General features: G+C 40.2%; 1 long non-coding RNA gene across 1 annotated transcript; it reads right to left on the bottom strand.

Annotated features, from left to right (window-relative positions):
- Positions 1–410: 410 nt before the first annotated feature.
- Positions 411–16756, bottom strand: LOC147304168 (uncharacterized). Its single transcript, XR_015127013.1, has 4 exons — positions 16546–16756; positions 6866–6986; positions 2167–2284; positions 411–1021 (listed from the first exon to the last, which is right to left on the bottom strand). It is a non-coding gene; the product is annotated as an uncharacterized LOC147304168 (long non-coding RNA).
- Between the last annotated feature and the right edge of the window lie 807 nt (positions 16757–17563).

The raw sequence follows: 17563 nt of genomic DNA on the forward strand, positions 1-17563 counted from the left end.
AAGTCTTTTTTTTGGTAATGGTCCTGGTTTTATTTTGTTGTATTTATCCGCGACACCTTAAAGGCCGGTCCATGAAATTATTGTCGGACATAAACCCATCTGTGGCGCAAAAAAGGTTGGGGACCGCTGCATTAGGTGATCAATGTGTTGAACTTTGCTTAAATTCTCATCCACACTGTAGGAAGAGTAGCAATTGAATGCGTGTTTTCCATTCATCTGAGCTAAAAATGAGTCAAATGTTCATCGTGGGTGGAAAAATAATATAGTAAGTAATAAGTAGTAATTAAAGTAATAGTAATAAGAGCAGAAAAAAAACAGGTTAAAACTAAAAATCATTTAAATTGATCGCAGATAAGAAAATAGAATGTAATAGCTTTATTGTCAGACCAAACAATAAAACATTAGGAGTGGAACTCTAAAGTGGGGTTTAAAATAAAACATCAAACATAAAAATGCTGAAAAACAAATACTATAAATGAGTTATTATACTTAAAAGGAGAGAGTAGCAGCACAAGTTAGTTATCAGTACAGACATTAATTGATGCATTTAAGTATTCGGGGACAGAAATGGCTCTTAAAAAGAAGAAGTCTGTGAATCTACAGGTGTGTGTTTTGGCTGATCTGTATCTCCCAGAAGGTAACAGTTCAAACAGATGGTGGACAGGCTGAGGGCAGTCCCTAAAACCGTTATGCTCTTTTGAGGTAGTGAGAGTTGGTGATTTCCTCCATGGATGGCAGCTGGCAGCCAGCGATTTTTTTTTCCGGTGTTCTCACCGCTCCTTGCAAAAACCTGTTTTGTCTTCTACAGAGCAGCCTGTATACCACACTGGTAAGCAGTGTGTTAGACTCAACTGCAGCATGGTAGACAGATATAGGCAGTCTTGAAGCATTCCAGGTGCTGGTTTTCCAGTGTGTGTGTCTGATGCCCCAAAGCTGACTCAGAGCCGCAACACCATCAATGGCTGCAGTATGGAACAGATGTGGGTGTGTCCTCATCTCCCAGAGGAGTCATCAAACAGACCTACAGACACAAAAACATGTGAAAATATAAACAACCAGACTATCAGCAGTGATTTAACTACTTTAAGACCTCTGTGAAAGCAGCGGTCCCCAACCCCCGGGCCTCGGACCGGTACCGGTCCGTGAGTCGTTTGGTACCGGGCCGTGAGAGTTGAGGCTCAGGTGTGAAATGTATGTTTTTCAGGGTTTTTAATCGGTTTTCAGCGTCATTTTGTTATCGTTTTTATCGTTAACTCGGTTTTCCTGGGTCTTTTCAGGTGTGTTATGAATAAATCTTTTTTTCGGTACCGGTACTAGTTTTATTTTGTTGTATTTATCCGCGACACCTAAAAGGCCGGTCTGTGAAAATATTGTCGGGCATAAACCGGTCCGTGGCGCAAAAAAGGTTGTGGACCGCTGAGTTACAGTATATATCACAGAATTTAAGGCCTTTAAAAATAAAAATAAAAATAAAAAATCACAGAACATACAGAGAAAAGTACTAAACTGAATCAATTTCAGCTTTCATTTTTATATTAATAATTAAATTTCATTATCTGTATCTTTACCACACATTTGCCACACAGGTGTAGATACTGTAGGTTCAGTGAATGCTTAAATTGTACTGATTAGAATATACTGGACATTCAAAGCTTAGATTCAGCGCACTGTGTTAGAGGCTGGGATTTGATGAATTCATCACATATACAACCTTTGATCATCATTTATGTGCAGTTGAGAATGAATCTGTGCACTCACATATTAAATGAATCAAAATCAGTAGTGTGATCTCCAACTGACAGCTGTTATTTTAATCAGCCTGTCTCAGTTGTTTTAACTCTAAATATCACAAAGTAATGTGGTAACATCTGGACTGACGAGTTTACTGTCAGCATTTTAATCGCTAGTTTAAAGGCTGTAGGTTGCAGCCATTGCTCTAACACTGTATAAATGTAACAGGGCTCAGCGCTGGTTCTAATAGTCTGAACTGCTTCCAGCTTTATTTGTGAAGAGCACAGCAGCTTACAAAACATGTAGCTAGCTCGTACAGCTGCGACGTAAATTTTTCATATGCTAAGATGACCTTAAAATAAGGACGATCTGATATCCTCGTGTTGAACGGGGCTACGTGCAGTGATGCTAGCGTTAGCCATGTTAGCACGTTACCTTCACAGGTGGTCAGACTGCGTAAACAGGCACTCAGTCAGAGGTTGTGCTCTCTGTTTCGCTGCAGGGTCCCTTCATTCTTCACATATCCGTGTCGAGCCGAGTGTAAATCCCGAGGCTGAACGGCAATTGGAAAAAGGTTTTTGTATGAAGTTTATTAAATTGGAATTCAAAAATGTTTTTTGAAATGAAGTTTTTAAAAAGCATTTTAAAAATCAGTTTATTAAATTGGAATTCAAAAATGAATTTACAAATGGAGAATTTATTCTACATTTCATTATTTCAGCACAGAATTCTTTATTTCGATGAGCGTGGCTCTTGTGGTCCTCCATATTTTAACACATAGTGAAAATCATGGAGAAGCTAGCGACTCTACAACGGGAAATTGATAGATCTCGGGACCAGTGATGGACATTAGATCAACTGCAGAATCGGAATGCAGTTTTTCACCCTAAACCAAACCAAAACAACCACTATCTTCACGTGGCCTTCCCTCACCAGCTAAAATTTCCCGGGCCAAAGCTGGAACAGCAAATTCTCCCAGATAACAAGACAGTGTATGACTCTCTACTCTTTCCTCCTACTTCTTCAAGGTTACCTGCGTTGGCTTGTTGACTTTCGCTTAAATCTAGGTGAAAGGGCTCTCTCTCTTGAGTTGGACACAAGATACACACACATACATATGTACTCAGACAGAAATATACAATATACAATATAAATGACTACTTCCACTCGATGCAGCCAGGCGGGTCTGTGTCCAGCGCCGGAGTATGGCTGCATGACCAGATGGCTGTTGTTTCCTGTTCTCAGACTGCTCTCCTCCAGTCAATCAATAAAAAAGATGACTGAAGAAGAAACACTCAATGCATCATGGGAATCCCCCAGCAGCCTATGCCTATTGAAGCATAACTAAGGGAGGATCCAGGGTCCCCTGGTCCAGCCCTAACTATATGCTTTATAACAAAAAGGAAAGTTTTAATCTTAAAAGTAGAGATAGTATCTGTCTCCCAAATCCAATTTGGAAGCTGGTTCCAAAGAAGAGGGGCCAGAAAGCTGATGGCTCTGCCTCCCATTCTTTTAAATACTCTAGGAACAACAAGTAAGCCTGCAGTCCAAGAATGAAGAGCTCTAATGGGGTGATATGGTACTATAAAGTCAGTCCAGACTAGGGATGGGTATCGTTTAGGTTTTATCCGATACCGGTGCCAAATCGGTACTTTTGAAACGGTGCCGGTGCTCAAACGGTGCTCAAACCGGTGCTTAAAGAATGGAGAACACAAAATTGGTCCACAAACCTCTCATGTTCAGCTGGTTTTTGTAAAAAGATAACAATGTTAGCCTTTTCTGCAGCTATGGGGCATATATGGTATCACTCTTGGCTGGAAGCAGTGCTTAAACAATGGAAAAAACACAAACTTTATCCAAAAACCTCTCATGTTTAGCTGTTTCCCTCTTTTTCTTTGGTCATTTTAGCCTTTTTGGCCAGGGTGAAGGGAGTATCTGCCATCAAACAAGAAGACAGCCGCATGTAGCTATGATGATGTTTGCTAGTTCACCTTACCTGCATTAATGTAATAACATGGTTAGCCTACTCAACGTAAATTACACACGAACAACATTAAGCTACTCACGCAGAGAAGAACGGCTGCTGCTGCCATCATCATCCGTCATCATTTCTGCTACACTGACAGGGCTAGGGACCAGGACTCTCCTCTTCGTGTTTCTGGGGGATGTTGCTAACTCTGGGTCCGATAACTGGCAACCCACCCGCAGTAGATGCGCTCGGTGTGAGGTCTCGCAGCAAGCTATCAAATACGGCGCATTTCTTGGCTTTAAAAAAACCCCGCTATGCGTCGCCAGGTGTTTCATCGGATTCGAGGTGTTACCTCCTTTGACAGTATCACAGTATCAGCTTAAAGCACTTGTTGCAGGCTGCTGAGTTTGCATATTTTGCTGTGAAGTACAGCCAGACTTTTGACCGCTTCGCCTTGGGCATTTTTAATCTGTAGCTCTGCTCTAAAAGAACGTACGTACCTGGCCCCGCCTACTATCCTCGGAAACGTAAAACGATTGGCTAGAAGTGTATCACAGCTCAGGAAAAAAAAGCACCGAAATAAAGCACCGAAATGTGCGCTGCTTTTCGGTCTGGTTACTACCGTTTATGTCAGAACCGGTGCCATCATGGCACCGGACACCGGTACCCATCCCTAGTCCAGACCTTTCAGGTCGGGGTGGGGGGGGGTTTCCATCTCGCTGCAGGGCAACCTGCTAGTGACAAATAAAAGCTGTTTCATTCATTCTGTTTCATTCACCCTATCACTGAAAACATCTGGAACATCATGAAGCAGCTGTTGTAGATAAAATATGTGTTTAGGAGCTTTGAAAATCATGGTAATCAAACAGTTGTATTGGCAGTTAAAGTCTGTGCAGGCCTACCTTTTACCTGATCAAGCAGCAAGAAGGTAAAAGGTAGGCCTTAATGAAGAACTAGAACTAGTATAAAAATCGGCAAACAGTATCCATCCCTGCAGCTGGCAGAATCGACAAATGTCCCAGTATTTAGGATTTTACATTCCTATGAGCTGGTATCACATTAATCACCAGCAGTGGGATGGAAGACTAAAATACACTGAATGAATGGTTTTCATGCCAAGGCAGAAATGCACCAACCTGATATTTGGTTTAAATACAATCTTATACTGACTCAAATATCAGTATTGGTCACACCGTGGGCTGATTTATTAGATTCACTGTAATTTTGTTCAGTTATGTTTACAGCATAATGTGTCCTTAGTAGAGGGCTCATTCCTAAATGGAGCATTAACATAGCATGGGGCAAGCAAACAGATTGGGATGAGCAATTTGGAGATCATTTAAGATGGCAAGACCAACAGGTTTCTTTGTTTGTTTGAACTTTCTGTCTTAACTGCAATCTATGGTTGACTGAATTGTCAGCAGCTGAAAAGTTTCTAGTCAGCTTATCTCTTCTTGTCTGATTAAGTTCATGGAAACACTTTCTGAAAAGATTTAACTGCATATAAGGTAACATAATGATAAGATAACATAAGGTAATTCACAAAGCTTGCTGTGTGGCAGACCCAAATGCAAAATTCAGGATGCAGGTGGGGAACATAAAAAAGGATTTTAAAAAAATGGATGTTAAAAAAGGTCAAAAGTAATCAAAGAGGTAAGTTCAAACCAGGGAAAACACACATCTATGAAACAGGAACTATGGAATGAGGAAACGTGGACAAGACGAGCACACATCATTAAGAGGGGACATGACAAAGGCCAAGGGGAGACGCAAACAATATATACAAAGAAGAATAAGACTAGGGGAAAACAGCGGGGAAATACAGAGGGAAAAAATCAAGGATAGCAAACTAAACTCAAAACAAGGTACACAAGACAAGAGACCTTCAAAATAAAACAGGAATTAACTTCCACCGAGGAAAAGACAAACAGACAAACATGATACAAGGAAAGACAAACAGAGATACAGAAACACAGGGGATGCAGGAATTTCCAGGAACTTGAGAAATAAAATAAAAGCTGAACCGAAACTTTGAATGGAACTAGATATATAAATATATGTAAATATATACTTTCATGGGGCTTCTCTGTGTGTTATAAGCTGTTGAATTTCATTAAAGCCTGATTCACTTCATTTGTGTCTGTCCAGGTGCTCACAAACTACTGCTAACACATAAATGAGTGGAACGAGACCCCGTCTTATCCAGTTACTACCACAAGGACACTCGGTTTCACATTATTTTCAGTGTTGGCTGTAAAATTGAACCTGTCTTTGTTTCACTTCTCTATTTTCTTTTTACTGTAACTTTACCTCCTCCTTCCTTATCTAAGTGTGTTGCTCCAACAGCTTCTTCATTTCTCAATAATTCTAAATGTCATGCTGCCCACAGAAACCCGGCTGTGGCGCCTGACTTGTTTATTTGATCAAACTCAGCATGTCAGTCTTGGACTTCTTGATGCCCAGAGCAGTCTGATCTGGCAACCAGTCACACCAGTAGATGGAAACTCACATTACTATCATTTTTATTTGCAAATGTTCTTATATTTTTCTTCTCCACACCAAACACTATGACTTGACTAGAGAATAGTATGAACTTTCAGTTTTTGAAAAAATCCAGCCACTGGACATTTTTAACAGACAACAGGACCCAAGTTTAAAAAAACAGCTCCAAGAAATCATGTTCAGTTAATTTGTGATGGTAAAATCAATATATGCAATATGTGCAACATTCTTCAGCAGATCTTGACTAAACTAATATTAGCTCCAAAAAAAAGAAAAAGAAAACTGTTACGGTGCAGTTTCAACATTCAAAATTAATGTAAAATCTGTAAAATTTACCTCGAGATCAATGTGCTACTGTTCATAGAGCTAACAATTTTTTCTCACTTCAAATCTAAAACAATCAAAATGCTAATATTTTGAAACTTGAGTATTCAAAATAAACAAATATATTAAAAAAAAATGTGCATACATGTTTCATTAATAGTTGTTTCTATATCTGGATTTTTGTGAAATTAACTGCTCCCAGTTTGTTTATCTTAAGCAGGCTGAACCATATGGGAAGGTTAAGGTTAGGGTAAAATATCACACTCAGAAACTCGTGCTTTTAAACTCATATTACACACTTTGTGTTACAGGGTTAAACAACTTATGTATAATCCTTACCAGTGGGTGGGGACAGTAGATACCTTGAAGCAAGACATCCCCCCCTGGCAGTAATGTAGAGAATCACAGTGAATGACTTGAGCCTTAGGAGAGCCGGGGCTGTCTTGTGTTAGAGCTGGCTCTGGTGTTTGCAAAATGGGAAAGAAAGCTAACTATTAGTCTCTGTCTCTTATCCAGAATTAGCTGGAAATGTTAGCTAGAAGTACATGCCTTGCAAAGGAACTTAATACATCAGAGTAAGAATGAAGTGTAATAAACATTTTGTCTGCACATTAAGTATGGCAATGTTTTTTTTTCTGATGTGTTATTGCAAGAAATGTGCAGCAAGCTACAGTTTAGAATTAAGAAGTGCTTCTAAATGGTCCAACTCATCAAAATCAGCACTTTCTAAACTGTAGAACAGTTACACTGAAACTCTATGTAGCCCCGTCTCTTTAGACTGCACAGAAAACTAATTAAAACATGTTACATCACTACAGCTTCCTCTTCACATTGGAGACGGTCCGAGTGTCAGGAGAACTGAACTTCAGGTAAGAATGACCTGCAGTCTATCTGGAGATCAGATATAAACCAAGTTTAGGTGGAGTTTATTTTTGTTATGCTGACTTTTTCGTACTGCGTGCTAGCTAGCATGACAGAGTTTCTATACAGCTGGGTGGTGCTATGATGTTGATGTTGAACTTTATTTTATTTATAAGGTTAGTTATTAGTTTCCAACCGTCCCCTAAAAAACGGAATTGTCTCGTATTCTGAGAAAATATTAGCCTACGCGTTTCGTATTGAGGTGAAAAGGAACAGTTTGTCCTGTACTTCAGCTACAATGAAAAAGACACAAAGCTGGATTTATTCTGTCTTTGCTGCACAGCTTCTTCTTCTTCTCTCATTCTCCCCCCTCCCTCTCCTGTTTCTACTTCAATCATGAAACTGATCAATGATCAGCTGATCGGCTTTTCTCTCTTGTTTGTTTATCGCCCACTTTGCGCCAGAAAGAGGAAACCAGCGGATGTCGCGCTAAACAACAGCAGCACGTTTAAGCTTGATCAGCTGTTGTTAGAATTTATTTAATGTTAATTTCTAGTATCAGCTGATGTTTGCTGGAGCCACAGCTGCAAAAAAGCTGCTGGTCATGATATGGTTTGGTTATCCTGTGAGAGGGAAACATGAAGATGAAACCAGGAGATGTCCTTACTGAATCATCAGAGCTGAACAGGTGATGGAGAAACAGGTTGACCTTTTAGTTAACATGAATGAGTTGAAGGGAAGTTATGAACTGTTTCTGAGAGACAAATAACACCAGGATCCTTTTTTTTATGTAGCTGACAGCTGGTAACTGTGCAGGTGCGGATCTAGCAAAGTTTTGCCAGGAGGGCCAGGTAGGACATTAACAGGGAGAGGTGGGCACGAAGAAATACTTTTCTTTCTTATTCTCATTTAAAATATCTATATATGCATATATATCATCAGAACTGTGTACATCACTGTCACAACAGCGTTTGTTTTCATTCAAAGGCTTTATGATTTTTCCTATAATGGTGGGCGTCAAAATGCCCGGGCCGATTTTTTTGTCCCAGTCCAGCTCTGTATGCAGCTCATCTGCAGTCTGGTGTTACCTACATCTTCCTATTCAGAAGGCAGAATTTCAGAGTTCTGAGTACAATCGAAAGCACCACGACTGCGGTTTTTGTGTTGGATGTAAAAAAGCGCAGATGACGCTGTGACGTAGGCTAGAATCATGACGGCGGTCAACAACGGTCCAGGCGTGGGATTATGTGGAAATATGCACATTATTTTTTCCTTTCTATTGGTAGGTGCCACAGTGCACTTGTGGCAAGTAAGCAAACTAGAAGACTGGTAATCTTGCTGGGTATCCAGTTACAGAAGCAACACATTGACAAGAGAATTCTGAGTGAAACCAAAGTTACTTTCCCTAGTAACTAGTTACTTTGAAAGTAACAAGTAACTTGAAGTAACTGAGTTACTTTTGATAGAAGTAACTAGTAATGTAACTAAGTTACTAATTTAAAGTAATTTACCCAACACTGGTCATAGTAAGCAAGTCTCAGTTTCAACTGTGAAGATAGGACTTTGAGCTGCAGGTATCAGAGGATGCGTTGCAGCAAGAAAGCCATTGCTAAGACATCAGAATAAGGCAAAGTGTTACGGTTTGGAGGAGGACTCAAGCGCAGGACTCCGGTTCTGATGCTCACAAGAAGGGTTTATTTACAAGTCACCAGGTGTATATACAAGAATGTGCGGGGAGGTGTTATATACAGCTGAGTGGGGGGAGAAGGGGTCTCCAGGGAAGTCCAAGGGAAAGCACGCGTTCTTCAGAATATCCACTCACACGACCACAGGCTCACACTCCGACACTGCCACACGGGAATCACACGGGGAAAAATCCAGGAAGCTCTGTAGACAGGGAGACAGGGTTAAGAACGACGCACAGAGGAAAACACTCTTAACTAAACTTGCTGTAGCTTGACTTCACTAACGCGTGGTAGACAACGATCCAGCAACGAACAGCAGTCACCTCCTGGCTTAACACTAGGAGTCCCAGGCTTCTACCTTTCTACCTTTAAAACCCGGAGAGCAGCCAAATGGCTGGTAGGCTTTTAGCTAAGCTTTAGCTTCAGCCAAGTGGAAGCTAAATTGGCTAGTCATTCATATGTAAATTAGGTTGTTACCTGGGAATTCTGGAGGGAGGGGAGTGGGGGTGTGTGATTGAGGGGGTGGGGGAGCTGCAAAAAGCTGTGAACTTCCTTTTGTGTTTCATCTTGATGCATTCTCAATCATCCAGGGAAATAAATCTCCAAAAGTCACCAACTGAGTGTTTCAGTTTGCCATCTTAGGGAGAAATCAACACACCTTATATATATATGTGTATATATATATATATGTGTGTGTGTGTGTATATATATATATATATATATATATATATATATATATATATATATATATATATATATATATGTGTGTGTGTGTGTGTGTGTGTGTGTGTGTGTGTGTATATATATATATATATATATATATATATATATATATATATATATATATATATATATATATTAAGTAGCTTCTCATTATTATTAATGTCCTGCAGCTGTGTCAAAGTTTAGCTAAAAACACATTTCAAGGTTCTTTGTTATCAATTGCTGAGCAGCAAGAAAGCCAACACTTACTTCTCTTTGATCAAAGAACACTGGATGACGTCACAGTGGCTGTGCCCATCCGTGCTACTATCATCTAGCGATTGCTAGGCAACAGTCATTCGATGTGGGCGGGGCTTGGCAATTATCAAAGGGCAGTACAGGACACGACCCTATAAATAGAACTCCAGAACTCCATAAACACCTGCGATTTAGTTCAGAGCGCATTCATGCATCAGAACAGCGAGCAACATTTAAACACATTTAGTTCACAAAGAGTAGACATACCTGCCACAACATCACTTTGCTCCATGTTAGTGGATGCAACAGAGACAACCATGGAGAAGGGAGCTCCGGTGTCCACACAGACAGAGGAGTGTCTTGAGTCAGTGGACGCTGATTCCCATGAGAAAACAGGGGTAACACCAGCAAAGGAAGACATGGTTACAGAAATATCTGTAGACAACTGTGGTGATGATAAGAAAACCGAAACTCCGGAACTGGAGACAGGGGCCAGTGCAAGTCTTCAGCATGTGGACACCGGAGCAGACATACCTGCCACAACATCACTTTGCTCCATGTTAGTGGATGCAACAGAGACAACCATGGAGAAGGGAGCTCCGGTGTCCACACTGACAGAGGAGTGTCTTGAGTCAGTGGACGCTGATTCCCATGAGAAAACAGGGGTAACACCAGCAAAGGAAGACATGGTTACAGAAATATCTGTAGACAACTGTGGTGATGATAAGAAAACCGAAACTCCGGAACTGGAGACAGAGGCCAGTGCAAGTCTTCAGCATGTGGACACACAATCCCAAGCCACAGCAGAACCAAAGAAAAGCTGTATGAAGAAAAAGCCCACAGCTGATACAAAACACTGGGACAAAATAGAAGCTTGTCCCGTGGAAAAGCCTGTGATTCCAGCTGTACATGAGTCAGAAGTTGATTCTTCTTCTGTCATCAGTCTGGCATCTGATGATGTGTCTGCAGAAAAAATGTTTGTTTATGCACTTACTCAGTTGGTAGTTTCACGGGCCTTAAAGAAAGTCTCTGCTAAACACAAAGACTCCACAAGGATTCCCAACTGTTATCGTCTGCTTGAGAAAATCTGGCCTGAAATTGAGGGAAAACATTTGGATCTATGTCCAAAGAGGCTGCCCAGTATGGCGAAAGCCATTTTCACCAATCTTTGTAAAGTGCATAAGTGCAAGGAAAAAGATTTGATTTCAAGTCTGAAGGAAGAGCTTGAGGATGATATTACTGTCCCAACATTCACCAGACATCTGCTGGCATTACCCAAAAGAATACTCACTTTATCTAAAAACCGAGACGAGTACAGAGAACTTGTGGAACGCTTTGCTAGAGATCTGGTTATGCATGCAATGAGCAATACAAATGAAGCAGGGAAATTGCCTCTAGGGGCTGATGAAGCCATTAAACAGAGGCTTGCCCAAAAAGTCTGGGCTAAAATTGTGTCCAAAAAGCTCAAAATCTCCTTGGAGGACATTGAAGAGGTCAGCGTGGCAGTGTACAATGAACTCCAGGATAAGTGGAAATATCCAAACACTGTCATGCAGTTAATGAAAATTGGCCACCGAAATGTTGACAAAGAGATTGTCAAAAGTTTCATAAGAAATGCACCATTTAAGAGACCAAATATCTTCTCTAGGATGTTTTCATGTGTACGCTAAAGTTTACCTGGCGTTACAAAGAAGATTACTCACTTTATTTAAAAGCCCAGAAGAGTAACAAGAACTTGTGGAACTGTTCACTAAAGACCACATGAAATTATTACCAACAAATAATAAAAAACAAAAAATTAAAAAAAAGATCTTGATTTTGAGCTTTGTTTTATTTGTCTTCAGATTGTGTATACATTTTCAGTTTAGGCTGAAGCTAAAAACTCATTTATAGTGAACAGTTTTAAACAACATAACTGTATATTTGAAATAATTCCAATTTTCAATCTGTTTGCATAAATGAGGAATAAAAGTTTCTGATCAATGTTGATTTTTTTACAGTCATTGTTAAGCAAGAACATTTAGATTGTCAGTTGTCAGTGACACAGCTGCCATATAGCTGTTTGTTCTCCTCAGTAAATTAAAAACGTGTGCACCCAATTCTTACTTTTTAAAGTCATTAAAGATACAATACTGTACAATCATACCATTCAGGTAAAAAAAACAAAAAACAGTTCAGCTAAATCATTAAAAACCCAAATTCCCATAACACTCATACCCATAAGGAGTGAATCTAAACTTTTCACCACACCTGTATGATTGCACATTTGTCAAGAAATTACTGTTCCTGGTAACCAAATTTGCCCAGCAAAATATAAAGATATGTGTCAGGATGAGGGAAACGCCTGCAGCAGCCGCTGTTTTGGGCCCATCCTTTAAGGAACTGCTATCTTGTCCTGTCTACAGTTTTATTTTGTGAGACGGTTTATAATTGTTGTGCCCAAGTAGTCGGGCTTTCGTGATCCCCTGCCCGTGCGTTTTGATGGTTGTTTACAGCGATGTTTGACTTGTTTCAGTCGCCACAGAACTATTCTACATTCCTTTTTGGAGTGCGCTGGGATCAAATATCACAACAACTACATTTGGCTCAGGCAGCAGTTCACCTGTGGGGGTGCAAATTACTAGGATTGTATACTTTTTTCTGTTTAATACTTTTTTGTGTATTTTGTTTGACTGTGTGTGGTGTTAAGTGCCCTTGTAGGTTTTTGTGACTTTTAATGTTTTTTTTTATTTGTTTGTTTGTTTGTTTTGGTTTTTAATAGTAGCCCGGATAGATTTGAAAGGCGTTTTCGTGTGTGAAAACGCTCCGCGTCCACAGTAGCGTTTTCAGTCATTTTCACAGAGTTGTGCGTCCACATTGAAACAGCCGAAAACGCTGACGTTCCAGTACTGCTCATATGTGAAACCCAAGATGATTTGACCTGCCTCATTTCTGTCTGCCGCTTATTTACTTTCCGGCTCTTTGAAACGTTGCAGCAAAATGTTGAGGAAAAGCACCAAGTTTTTTAAATGGAATAACAATGAGGTACAGTTGTTGCTGCAAGTAACACAAAAGTACAAAGTTGCAAAAGCGAGTGAAAGTTAAAGAATTTGAAGAAAAGCTATTTGGAGCATGTACAGACTGATATTAATCTTTAATAGGCTGTCAAAATTGAGAGCAAACAAAACCACTGCTGTATAATGCCCTCCGCTATCTTAGGCTACGTTCACACCGCAGGTCTTAATGCTCAATTCCGATTTTTTGATCAAATCCAATTTTTTTTGTCTGCTTGTTCACACTACAAATAAAATGCGACAGCAAACGTGCTCTAGTGTGAACACTCGATGCGGCCCGCATGCGCAAAAGAAGATGTCATACACAACGCGCTCTGTTTAGACCCAAAGCAAACAATATTGTTTGACTGATGGCCCTTAATAGAAAGACTTCAGACTTTACGTTTCCCAAATTTTGCTTTAAGTTATTTTGTTATTTACATAATAATGTAGATAACCTAATAATGATCCTTATTGCTGTTTTAGAGAGGAGCGGTGCTTCAAAGGATAGCTGTAGATTTCTGTCAGAATCTGCAGATTATGCAGTACAAATAAAATGTTCACGTTGTCTTTCCAACAGTTTCACTAACATCTACACGGGATGGCCAGGAAGCGTTCGCGATGTCTTCTCGGGCGCTTCCCCGGCGCTGATAATTGGCGTCTGTCTTGTGTCAGTGACGTAAAAGACGGATTTAATGCGACATGACCGTTCAAACAGCAGTCGCTTTCTAAAACATCAGATATGTATCGGATTCAGTACCACATACGAAATCGGATTTGAAAATATCGGATTTGTGCCATTCACACTGTCATACCATGATCGGATATGGGTGGCATAGGGTCAAAAAAATCGGATTTGATGCGCTTTGCCTGCAGTGTGAACGTAGCCTTAGTTTAATTGATCACATGACTGCATCATGCGTCATTGTTTTAGAAAGTCTCCATTTTCGCTGTCCACACTGCCACGGAAAGCACCCTTTTGAAATGTATGTGTTTTCAAAACGCTGTGTTTTCCATCTGTGAAAACGCCATCTCAGTGTGGATGGGAGGCCAAAACGGAGAGAAAAGGATGCGTTTTCAAACGAAAAGCCTTAGGCTTTGTCCACACATCCACATGTACCCGGGTATTTTTGAAAACCCATATTTTTGCACCTTTAGTCCACACGTAAATGGCGTTTTTGGTCACTGAAAACTGAGATTTTTGAAACCACCTGCCAGGGTGGAGACTTTCGAAAACTCCGTTCCTCCAGACAAGCGCAGCGTCAAATGTGTGCGCCTTTTTTGACGTCACACTGTGCGCTATGTTATTGTTTCGGTGAAATGGGATGCCAATGTTCACATTTTGGACAGAGAGGACAGATGGTTTGAAAGAGGAGTGAAAGAAGCCATTTACGTTCACTGTGAGCGAACGTCTTTGAACAGAGGGTGGTTTACGACACCAACTGTCTGCCATCTATAATCCAGTTTTGAGTTCCCTCCCCCAGACGCCTTAACGCCCACTCACTTCCTGGGCCATCTGACCTCAGGAAATTGCATGATAAGGTGGTGCCAGGTTTCACAATGAGCTCACCTGAAACCCTGGCTGATTGGGACCCACACCCATTTTCACACCATGATTAGAGGATCATCGGGGGGTCCTTTTGTCCCTCTTTGGGGGGATACTCCCACTGGGTTTAAATCTGGGACTTTCCGCCATTTGACCTTAGAACTGAAGAAGCTTCTAGGATGAGAGGTGAAATGTCTTCAAGCAGCTTAAAGAAGTCCAGACGCTTTTCTTTGCAAGCTCCTTTGACTACGATGACCTGGATGACTGAGAACCTTCACAGACAAATATGGCATATACATTTTTTTTATACAAGTCCCACAATCATATACATCATCTGCATCAATGTGGAAATCTTTTTAACCCTTTGGGTTATTTTTTGGTTCTGGGATCCTCATGTTAGGACTAGAGATGGCACAATACCACTTTTTTATGTCCGATACTGATATTATAAATTTGGATATCGGCAGATACCGATATGAATCCAATATAGTGTGTTTTATAATCAATAAAACTGTTTTTTTAATATCTTGCTGCATTTTGTATGGGTCCAAACTCAAGTTAAAAAAAAACACTAATGCTATTTTGTTATACCTGTATGCAAAAAATACACTGCACCGAAAATATTTCATAGTTCAGCAAAACTGATGAATCTAATAAACTTAAACCTACTCCATCCTCCCTATTCTGGTATTTAAAAGAATAAGCAACCTAACTAATAGGGTTACAAACTCCCAGCAAAAAATAAATAAAAAAAGGGAACCACCCCCCACCTCATGATGCTTAATCGACGTAATCAACTTTAATTTGATGCGGTGTGAAAAAAATGCACAGAAATCAATTATTTTTCTACAATATTTAAATAGATTCAACATCTTTCTTCAACAGAATTGCAGAATGCACAGGTGGTACCTTCCCAAAGGAAAAAGTACTATAGCTTACAAGGGTATATTAGACTTAATAGCTACTATATACAGTAATGGTCTTCTATACTTTTTACATCAGATTAAAATTTTGGGTGTAAGATTCAGATAATTATTTATTAAAAGCCAGACATTTTAAAAGAGAATAAGAAAGAAAAGTATATATTTGTGCCCCCCTTTTCCCTGTTCATGCCCTATCGGCCCCCTGGCTAAACTTTGCTAGATCCGCCCCTGCACAGTTACCAGCCGTCAGCTACATAGAAAAAGATCCTGGTTTAGAAAGTAATATTAAATAAATTCTAACAACAGATTATCAAGCTTAAACATGCTGCTGTTGTTCAGCCGCTTGTTTCCTCTTTCTGGCAGGAACAAACAAGAGAGATGGACTCGCGACAGAAAAGCCGATCAGCTGATCATTAATCAGTTTCATGATTTAAGTAGCAGCAGGAGAGGGAGGGGGAGAGAAGAGGCAGTCGCTCCATATATCGGTTGATAAGCTTAACGCTGGAATGCTTTACAAACATTCAGAGATGAACTTACACACTTGCTTTACTTCTCTCTGGGATCACTTTCTTGGAGATGAAATGTCGGTTTGGTGGCGAGGCTCCAAATGCTCAACCAGACCGTGACAGGTCCCGCACGCCACAGCCGCTCTATCACTTGATGCATAATGCTCCGACGTGCTACGGTTATGAGCCGAGTTACGCCAGGTCGCAAGTTTTGTGAGGTGCTTTTTTGATATTTAATGGATCGGATTACATTTTTTATTTCTCTCCGATATTCGATCCAGTAATTTAGGTCAGTATCAGACCGTCCATCTCTAGTTAGGACCTATGAAACACATCGTGCAGACTCTTGGATGTTAGAAGACAACTGATGCTGCTCATGAATAAGACTAAAGGTAGGAAGGTGTCCTTTATAACTAAACCTTAAGTTTTATATCATAGTTTATAATATAGCACGTGTATTTCAGTAATAGCTTCTTTATTTCAGTATAGTGGTGTGCGACTCTTACCAGTTTGTCCTTGAAAAATCCACACGAGTCCAGATTTCCGAGGACATGGCACGTGGAGTCTGATACTCCTATAAGTTATCCAAGTCATCCAATTCTTTTGTAAAGGAAAAACAAACATTCATGTCTCCGGTAAGTTATCTCAGGGACAACTGTTTAATTCATAGCAGCTTCTGCAGTAACCATGGTAACCACGGACACTGAGCGGATGGTCCGATGCAGGTCAGACTTTGGGAAGTTATCCTTCAAGTTTCTGAAAAAAAGGCTCCTCAGCTGTGCGGCTGTTGTCAGAATATGTTTTATATGAGCAACATGTGATGCTCACTTCACTGAATGAAGAGCAAACAGTTAGTTGCATTGTTACGAGAACATGCGCGTATTAATTTCATGATTTATTAAATGTATAAATGTTAATATAGCTACATGCAAAGAAATCAAACGGTGTCCATAAATTATGTTTAATTTTTACATTTTTTGAGTTAATCTGAAATCATACAGTTAATCTGTATGATTTCAGATTAACTCAAATAGATTTTTACAATTTTGTTAGATTTCAGTTATACACTCAGACAGATTGCAGTCAGTGGAATTTAAAAGAGTTAAAATGATATTTTGTATCAGCAAAACAATACATTTATTTGATTTATTTTTAGTCTAGCACTGAAATTTAGAATTCAGCAATACACAGAGCTCAGCTTTATTTGGAAGGTTATTACATTTGCAGTGGATTTAAATGCTGCTCCCCTTAATGAGACCCAGGTGTCTCATCTCCCGAGGGCGTGGGCCGAGGGCGTGAACCCACAGTGAGTTCCGCCCCGGCGAGAGATAAGAGGAAGAGAAACAGAGAGGGCTGATCAGCGTGCAGCTGATCCGCCTGGCCGTGACACAAAGAGGCTTGCCTGGGCCATGAAACGCTGCCAATGGACTACTGAAGACTGGAAGAAGCTATAATGGACTGATGAATAAAAATTTGAAATCTTCGGTTCATCACGCAGGATCTTTGCATGCTGTTGAGTAGGTG

The sequence above is a fragment of the Aulonocara sp. 'chitande type north' Nkhata Bay genome, linkage group LG22 (assembly GCF_057382095.1).
Source record: "Aulonocara sp. 'chitande type north' Nkhata Bay isolate Kocher_YH1m ecotype deep benthic linkage group LG22, A_spYH_male_GT1.1, whole genome shotgun sequence".
Taxonomy (NCBI): Eukaryota; Metazoa; Chordata; class Actinopteri; order Cichliformes; family Cichlidae; genus Aulonocara; species Aulonocara sp. 'chitande type north' Nkhata Bay.